General features: G+C 37.4%; 1 non-coding gene across 1 annotated transcript; it reads right to left on the bottom strand.

The window, feature by feature from the left end:
- Positions 1–7,401: 7,401 nt before the first annotated feature.
- LOC111764299 (U6 spliceosomal RNA) lies at positions 7,402–7,508 on the bottom strand. The gene has a single exon (XR_002796946.1). It is a non-coding gene; the product is annotated as a U6 spliceosomal RNA (small nuclear RNA).
- Between the last annotated feature and the right edge of the window lie 2,013 nt (positions 7,509–9,521).

Genomic DNA, 9,521 nt, shown 5'->3' with positions numbered 1-9,521 from the left:
TTTGAGATGTTGATCTGTCCCTGGCGAATAAACCAAAACTGAAAAAGAAATCTAAAAGTCAGATATTTCAACTCTTAGTGTAATTTCAAAAAACCAAAAACAACAACAGCAGCAACCAAAGAAACCTCACCTCCACCTTCTACTGTGAGATGCAGACCTGATTCTTCCTGTTCTCTTGTCCTTCACGTTGAATTCCTGACCTAACCTATGGATGTCAGCTCTGAAATATCTCTTGAATCTGTCCATTTCTGCCCATTTTCCTGGCCATTGTCCTGGTTCAGGAGATAATTTTTTCTTGCCCATATCAACAAGAGTCATCTTCTACCTGTCCTCCCTGTCCCAACAGGGACAAATTCCCCTTCACTCTATATGGAGCCATCCTTCTAATAAAATTGCACCAGGAGCCATCCTTCTAATAAAATAAAATTGCTGTGAGTTTTGGTGTACACATGGCTACCTGAGGCCATCCCTGGATTCATCCTCTTCACTCTCTACTCTCAAAGCCCCTATAATTCCTCTGTTGTAACTATTGCCACACTTTATTGTAACCACTTGTGTAGTTACCTCTTTCAGTAGATCCTAAGTTCTGTGAGGGTAGGGACCCTGCTGGTATTGTTTACTCCAGAATCCTTGGATTCTAGCCAGGATGGACTCTCAAATTAGGAAGGAATTTATCACAACTCTTGAATATTAGAGTACTTCTCCAGCCAAGACATACACCGACATTCTCTAATGTACTAATACATTATTTTTCTCATACTAGAGTATTTATGGCCTAAAGGAAAATTCCCCAAGGAGACATGTCCCCATAGGCTTTATTTTGCTCATGTGAATAGTAAAATCTTATAAATTTCTTCTTGAACTAAAGACTCCAACTTAAATTCCTTCTTTTGACTGAGTAAAATGCTGGTAATGAGATTTTTGAATATTTTTATTTTAGGCAAGCTTTAAGATATGTAAATATGGCATGGCATATGACTATTTGCTAAAATGGGTTATGAAAATCTGCACATGTGTGAAACAGGGTGTGTCCTGGGTGTCCTTAACTGTTAACATGTTGGGTGGATTTTTCTTATTTCTTCCTTTAACACCTTTATTTATAGACTTTTCCTCAGGACTGAAAAACCTGCTTTGGTTTAGTCTAGAAGATTGTGATATAAGAAGAAAACCCGCATGTGTCTTGGTGTGTGGACTTGTAGGTATCTATATAGGCTGATTAATGACTATTATTCGCAATAAGAAAAAAAACAGTGCTTAGGAGTTCATGAAGCAGAGATTTATTTTCAACTCTTTTATGAAGGAAAATTAATTGTCATTTCAAATGAAATCTCATGTCTTTATTCTAAATGTTTACAAAAAGTGGTATTGAATTCAACTGGTCCTTGTTATGAGAAATAGTAGAAATACCTGTAATTCTCCTTATAAAAGTCAAAAGAAATATTCACTTAATTATGGCCACTGATAAATTTGACATGAAATCCCACTCAAAAAATACAAACTTAAACATATAGGTATATTCAGAACTAATCATAGGTGAAATGGTAATTGTGGAGTTTGCTTCAAAATAATCTGTGGTGGTGAGGGGAAGGGAAAGTGGGGAGGAGTAGGGTAAATAAGTAAGGCCCTGAGTTAACAGTTGTTGAAGTTGAGTGATGGGTACATGGTAATTTCTTATATATATTCTTTACTTCTGTATATGTTTGAAAGTTTCCAGAATACCAAGTTTTAAAAAATAAAATAAACCCTACTTGCAGAGGTAGGAATTCCCTGATGCTGATGAAACTCAAGCCTGAGGGTCTTCCCCTGGCATAGGTCCCTTCCAGGGTGCCACAAGGAGCTCCTGTGATAATTTCAGATGTTCATATGTTTTTGTAAAATTTAAAAAAATGAAATAATTTAACCACAATTAGTCAAGACTTCTGTCTCTTCCCACTTCAAAATCCCCTCCACCACACTTCCCTTTATGGTGAGTGGTGGTTGAGGAGCAGTGGGCATTTGGGAGACCTAACTAAGGAGAAGTTGAGTTGGGGATACAAATAGCTAACTTTCAATGATCTTTTCTTATAAATTAAAGATACAGGTGTAAAATTCCAAGCAGAAACACACACTTAGACACCCCCATAATTCACTGGTAAAATATGTATTATCGGTTCCTTTTGTGTGTCTTACATTGTCAGTAGTTGTTCTAGTATTGGAATGGCTTACTGAAGTTCTCCTTCTGCCCACTGTGCTGACTTACCCTGTGTCATGACTCAAAGCACAGGACCAGAGATTGTATTGGGAAGTGAATATGCCCCCTGGTGCCTGGCACCAAAGTATGTAGGTAGCAGAGGGCAAACAAGGTTTGAAATGTACAAAGCCAGAATCTAATCTATAGACAATTTTTCTAATCATCAGATGTGTAAAATTGTATGCTTTGGATTTGGTTCTCATTGATGTATACTTAAACTAGAAGTTCTCTTCAGTTAGATAAATACTCAATAAAGCTACAAATACAATTAAAAATGCACCATACCCTCTTTTCATTTTTGATAGAAATTGAGAGAGAGAGAATTTATCAAAATTTTGTGTTTATAATGCACATTTGCTGCCAGTAATCTAAACTCAATTGTGACTTTGTCTAGCTGCTTGAATATCCATTCATTGTATCTTAACCCATCTGATAAATTATTTTCCTGAATCAGTCTGGGGTTACAAAGAAAAAGACATGTAAAACTGCCTATGATGCAATGAAATGACCTGAAAAACACACACACACACACACACACACACACACTCACAGTAGACTGAACCAGCCATGAGTGTTAGAGGCTATTCAGACATTAGTAAGTGGACGAAAATGTTGCATTCTTGTGAATAGTCCTGTGAACTGAAAGATTTTTGGAAGCTCCCTTTCAGAATGACTTAAAATATATAATGTGCTCCTTTAGGATAAAATTTAAAATAAATAAAATCAGATGTGTTTCTAGGTTTGTAACCTAAGTTTCTTACTACTTCAAATTTGAGCCCTTTGTGAAGATGGTTTCAAAGATAACAATCTAAGTTATTTTTTTTAAACAAAGTCTCTCCACAGAACTGAAGCATAGCCAAAATCCCTCAACATAGAAAAGAATAATCACTTAAAAGAGAAAAAGCAAGGCATCTTGTTTCACTTGGCTATTTTCTTTTCCAAATATGGAATGTAGGAATCTAAAAGCAGGGTAACAGCAAATTAATATTCATCATGTTTTGTTTATTTTGGACTTTAAAATAAACATTTTTAAAATTTCTGTTTTGTATAGTTTCTGTATTTATCATATGAACTTTATGTCTTTTCCTGAATTGTCACTTTAAAGTGAAAATCTTAATCTATTTTCCTCAAGTTTTCCCTCTCTCCTCCCAGACATCATTCATCATTTTTGCTAAAAGTCTGTTTACTCAGGGCATGCCAGCACAATACTTTGTTTTTGAAAGAAATTTTAAACACTTAACACATAAGCAATGATGTGTATAATATGTATGGGTGAATACAATTATGTGATCCATTTATATCTTCCGTAGCTAAATACAGGATGCCGATTGTTTGTTGGTTTGTAAGTGGCTATGCCTTTGATTAAATTATCTCCACTTGGTATGCCTGTAATGGCATAGAAGGCTTTGCTTTTTCTTGTTTTTTTCCTAGGACACTGTCATGGTCAGGGCTGCTCTGAGACAGGATTCCTCAAACATCCAGAAATCTTCAGGCAAATCTAGCTCTTCAAATGTAGCTGGAGTCAATGTGCTGGGGTAAGCAATAATACCTGCAGTACCCAGTGACCCCCAAATCTCCATGTTGAAATGATACAGAAGAAGGCTCCATTGCATCCAAACATTCAAGAGTCCAGAGGCCTCAGAATTTCCACTAGATCATCTTCAACTGACTGGTAGTAAAAGGAAGATAGAGAACATGGAGAATTGTGCAGTGGAGTTTTAAAGGCCAGGCCTGGAAGTGGCCAGCATCACTTCCACCCACATTACCTGGGCCAGAACTCAGTCATATATCCCAGCCAAATTGGAGCAGGCTGAGACACCTTTAACATTGAGCCTTGGAGTACAAGGAAATAAAGTTTTCTGTGTTCATAACATTGTCTCTGCCACCATGCATGTCAACCTGCTATGATTTCAGTGGTACTGTGAAGGCCCCTGATGTCCCCCAAATGTTCCCCAGTGGCAAGCTGAAATATTGATTCCTGTTAGGTGAGACTTTAAGATATTACCAGTCATTTAAGCTTCTGTGTGGATGAAGGCTTTGAGAAAAGATCTTGTTAGAGGGTGGGTGAGGAAAATTTCTGGGATGAGATACTGAAGGATGACTAAGAAAGTTGACCAGTTACTCTTCATCTAATTTGAATGGCCTGACTTGCTGACTGCCCAAAAGGATGGTTATAAAACCTGCCTGACCCCATCCTTTCTAATTACTATTAACATTGGTTGTCACTGCTTGCACCTCCATCCCTACCCCAGTGTTTTTAGGTTGCATTCTTCAGGAAATGGACTAAGATGGAGATTTCATGCAGATATATTACTGAGGAGCCCTTTCAACATTTTGGGGGGAGGAAACAGTAGAATTAGGTGGAGGGCGCATAGGTTAAGGAAACTCTAAAGCTGGGATGACTCTTCAAAGTTGCCCTGCTCTGAGGCAAGGACACTGGGCCTTTATATCCCTTTCCATTTAGCAGTCCTTGGATATAGGCTGCCGCCAGAGAGGGAGTGTGACTAAAGGTGAAGTGGCTTTCTTCAGCTATGGGTAATACTGAGAGAGGAACTCAACTGTGAGTGATCAACCTCCAGTACTCTTGGCAACTAGGAGTCTGGGCAGCATGCTACCACATTCCCTACACTAGTGAAATCTATCTCTAAGAAATGGACTCAGACTGAAATTTCATTTGAGAGAATATGATCCTGTGCTTCCACCATTCCTTTTCTGTAAGCTCCCCCTTTCTTGACTACTGTAGGAGAAGTATGAAAGAGGACCCCATGATGTGTTTTCAAATGTCCTGGTTCTGTTTGGCAAAATGCTTCTATAAAGACCAGCTTTCCTCAAGCCCTGCTTTTCACATTCCCTTCCCATGAACTTGAAATGCTCCCCCTCTTAGTTTATTAAAAACATCCTCATCTCTTCAGGTATATTTCAATCTTCACTTTTGTGAGGCACTCTCTCCTTACCTCCATTCTAAGGGAATTTACCGTCCCAGAAATCCTTAATAGTAATTGTCTGAGTTCTACATCTGCTACTCATTATGTTCTGTTCTACATTGCTAGTTATCTTTTCCTATGTGTATCTTCACCCACAAATGTAAGTGCTTGAGTTCAGAGGTTATGTTTTATATTCTGTGAGTCATCTTCAGTGTTTGGTACGATGCTAGATACAAAGTTCTTTTATTCATTTGGCAAATATTTATTGAATACCTATAATGTTCTAGACACTATGCTAGATTTTGGGAAAACTTAGGTAAGAATTTTTACACTAAAGATTATTTTTGTGAGAGGGACAGACTGTCCATTCCAATGCACATCAGTGAGATAAGGAGTAATACAGTCTTAAGGTGATTTAGAAGGATCTGTCTGATGGACAAGATCAAGTCATGGGTCAAGGGTAGAGGAAGATCTAGGAATGTATCAAAAAGAGGACAATAAACCGTCAGTGTGATGGTGTAAAAAAATCTGAAGCTCAGGTGCTTGCTTCATATGGTGGCAGTTGGGTTGGAAGGTTGGGAGGCAGGAACAGACTGAACCTAGGATCTAATAGAAGAACGCATTAATTTATGGAAATTTGGAGCTAGTTCAGGGTTTCTCAACTGCAGCACTGGTAATATTTTGGGCTAGACAGTCATTGGTTGCTGGGAGCAATGCTATTCATTGTAGGATGTTTAGCTGCGTCCCTGGCCTCCACCCACTAGAAGCAAGTAGCTTCCATCCCCATATTTTAATTTTAATAGATATTGCCAAATATCCCCTGGGGGGTTCCTGAATTACCCCTAGTTGAGACCCACTGGACAGACGCTGCAGCAGTATGCAACACTTGCCATAATAGGAGCTTTTCAGTGAATGTTGGACATTTCTTTTGTGAGGTAGAGAAGTTAGGATTATGTTTAGTGCTAATGGAAGTCCAGATGCTGACACTGTCTCTTAGGAATAATACATTTGTGGTGGGTCTTTGACTATCTACTCCTGATGATCTGTCCACCCACAACATATCTCTGCGATCAAGATCTAGTATATGGATCCTATTTTCCCCAAAGTTAATAGGTCAGCTTTTGCAAGTGTTTCTTATGGAGTACATGGCTATAGAATAAAATGATCATGGTTAATAATCACTTTTTTGGGGGGAAACTTTGACCAGTAGGGAAGTATGAGGATTTCTAGAAATCACCAGGGTATAGTGAAAGTTGCCAATAAAAATGTAAAATAATACAGATGTTGTTATAAAACAGAAACATGTTATGCTTTAAATAAATCAGTATCCTTAACTATTAGCAAGAGAACTTGAGCTTTTAAAAAGAACAATGGTATTATAATTTTATTTTATTTTTCCTACACATCTGGAATTTTGAAAACTTTTTGAATAATAAAAAAATCAGATTATTTAGATCACCCTTGAGTTTAACAGTATTTTTGAAACTATATGGAAAAGTTCTGCCTCAAATATCCTCTCCTTTTTCAGAATCTTCTTAATTATTTGAAAGAATTTATCAGTTAGTTATTGCCTGATGTATGCAAGCAAAGTCCAGAGATAGTCTGCAGCCTTTGTTTTAAAATCACACTTACTGTTTTCCTTATATAACTATGAAATTTGAAAAAAATTGAGACAAGTATCAAAAAGAAATAAACATAATTTAAATATCATGATGTAAATTGTTCTAGCCTTTTTTCTTTGCTTATACTTTGGTGGATCTCAAAGTTTAATGTGCATAAGAATCATGCATAGAACTTGTTTAAAAAGCATGTTCCAAGGCACTATAAAAGGAAGGTTCGGGATGAGGCCTGGGAAAGGGCATTTACACAGACACCCCAGATGTTCTGAATCAGATGGTCTATAAAATGCCCTTGGAAAACAATTGTCCTGGTTTGAGTCTTTTGTGGACCCCAGAAAACCCTGTTCTTTTTTTTAATATAGTTTTTTTTTTATTTTTTAAAAAAGATGCTTTGTTACATAAGTGTTACATAAAAAATATAGGGGATTCCCATATGCTCCACTCCCAAACCCTCCCACATTTTCCCACATTAACAACATCCTTCATTAGTGTGGTAGTTTGTTACAATTGTTACACATATTGAAGCATTGCCACTAACTGTGGACTATAGTTTACATTATAGTTTACACTCTATCCTGCACAATTTTGTAAGTTATGACAAAATATATAATGGTCTATATCCATCATTGCAATGTCATTAAACTTCACAAATTTGCATGTCGTCCTTGCACAGGGACCATGATAATCTTATCTGTATTGTTCCAGTTTTAGTATATGTGCTGCTGAAGCAAGCACAGATAACAAGTTTTAAGTAAAGTTACAAGCATTATCAACTTATTTTCGGATATTGGAGTGTGGGTTACCCTCTAAAGCATGCCACTGGAGTAGTGAATATTATTTCTGATTTGAGTGCTCCAAGACACATGCTAGAGTGAGGTTGAGGGCATCAAGTCTAGGACAGATCCAGGTTGGGTTCTGGCCAGCAGTTGTGACCAAGGCAATGTTATCTGGCTGTTGGGTCTGGGTGCTAGCCACTGGAAGGATGAAACTAATGGTCATGGATAATGAGTCCCTCAGAAAAGGCCCCTAGGCAGGAGCTAGGGGTCTATGGGAAATGGCACCCATCACTCAGGGGACAGAGTTGATGTGAGTTGGGAGTTGGTGGGTTAGTCCCATTTAAGTGTGGATTGCAAAAGGGCTCAAGGCAATCCCAGTGGGGAGCTGAGAAGATAAGTATAATTGCCACAGTGGGAATTATGGGAATTATGATGGCCACCCATTGGGTAATATTGTTGACTCCTGGTGATAGAATTTGGTACTCTGTGGCCACTCTGCCTCAGAAACTCAGTGGCATTGAGTCTACAATGAATATTTCAGCTACAAAGGGCTGAGAAAGGGGGAAGCTGACAACTTTAAAGCTACTGGTCTTTGAACCTATAGTTGTATAATCATAAATACTTTATTTTTGTATGTTTCTAATTAAGTCTGTTAAAAGGTGGCAAAGTATAGTGGACATGAACACAGACTCTGGAGCCAGTCTGCCTGGGTACAGGCTATTGACCTTTTCATTTATGAGTCTGGCCCTTGGGCATGTTATTTGATCTCTCTGTGGCTCAGTTTCCTCATTTGTAGGTTGGCAGTAATAGTTCCTACATTATTAGTTTGCTGTGGGGATTGATATTTGCAAAGCATTTGGAACCATGTTTAGTAAAGACTAAGAGCTCTCTGTTTTCTTTTAAACCAATGAAACTAAAATTCTTCATCTAGGTCAGTAGATCCATTAATATCAGTTTCACATGAGGGCCTTGTTAAAAATGATGAACCTGGGATCTCATTCCAGACTTACTCATTGAAATTCTTAAGGATGAGCCTAGGAGTCTATATTTCTAACAAGTCTCCCAGGAAATTTCATTGATTAAAGTCTGATATGGAATTAAATAGGCTGTGTTTCTGATTCACAATAGATTTGAGGTCATTAGCAAATTAATTCTGACTTACTTCTTAAGAAAAACCCCCAATAGATGAAAAAAAGCCTGCTTACTTAGTTCAAATCTTGTTTGGAACAAGAAAGGATATAAGTAAATTAAACTTTCTCTCAACTCTCTCTCATGCAGGACTTCCTTCTATATCTCCCTCCTCCCACTCCAAGTACATTACCTATGAATTTTAGAAGCTACTCTCAGGCAACTTTTTGGCATGTTATTTACTAGGACCATCCTGAAATTTATTTTGGATTATCAAATGTTTGTGATACAATATAAAGGAAATGCAGTTGTCCTATTTTGTCAGCAATTTCTAAGCAGTTGGCCTAATCGCTGTAATGGTTGCTAACAGTTCACATGCAAGTCTTTAAAGTCTTTTAAAACTATAGAATAGGGATAGAAAATTCAACAATAGAGCTTCCATAAAGATTTAGCCAAATACAGCTGCCAAGACAAATAATTTTACATTTTAGCAGTATCATGGCTTGCTCTTAGTTTTGAAAAGATGTGATTTGATCCTCTATAAATGAGTTCAATAGTTAATAATGTCTGAACATTATTCTGTAAAGTAAGTTGAAAGTAATGTCATACTCCCATCATTATAAATGGTTAGGGACTGCCCTTTTCTAGACAAGAAAGATGTTAAAGATGTATCTTCCAGAGACCATATGCTAGTGGAAATGGATTTATACCGAGCTAGGTTTTTGTTTTTGTTTTTGTTTTTGCCTGGTTGTTCTTTTTAGCAGTATCATTTATTTTCAGGGCAACTGGTTTGAGTCAGGGACCAATCCATGACCTTGAAGCAAAATGTTAGTTAACACAGCAA

Source organism: Dasypus novemcinctus, chromosome X, assembly GCF_030445035.2.
Source record: "Dasypus novemcinctus isolate mDasNov1 chromosome X, mDasNov1.1.hap2, whole genome shotgun sequence".
Taxonomy (NCBI): Eukaryota; Metazoa; Chordata; class Mammalia; order Cingulata; family Dasypodidae; genus Dasypus; species Dasypus novemcinctus.
The sequence above is the reverse complement of the archived record's forward strand: the minus strand, read 5'-3'. Positions and strand labels throughout refer to the sequence as shown.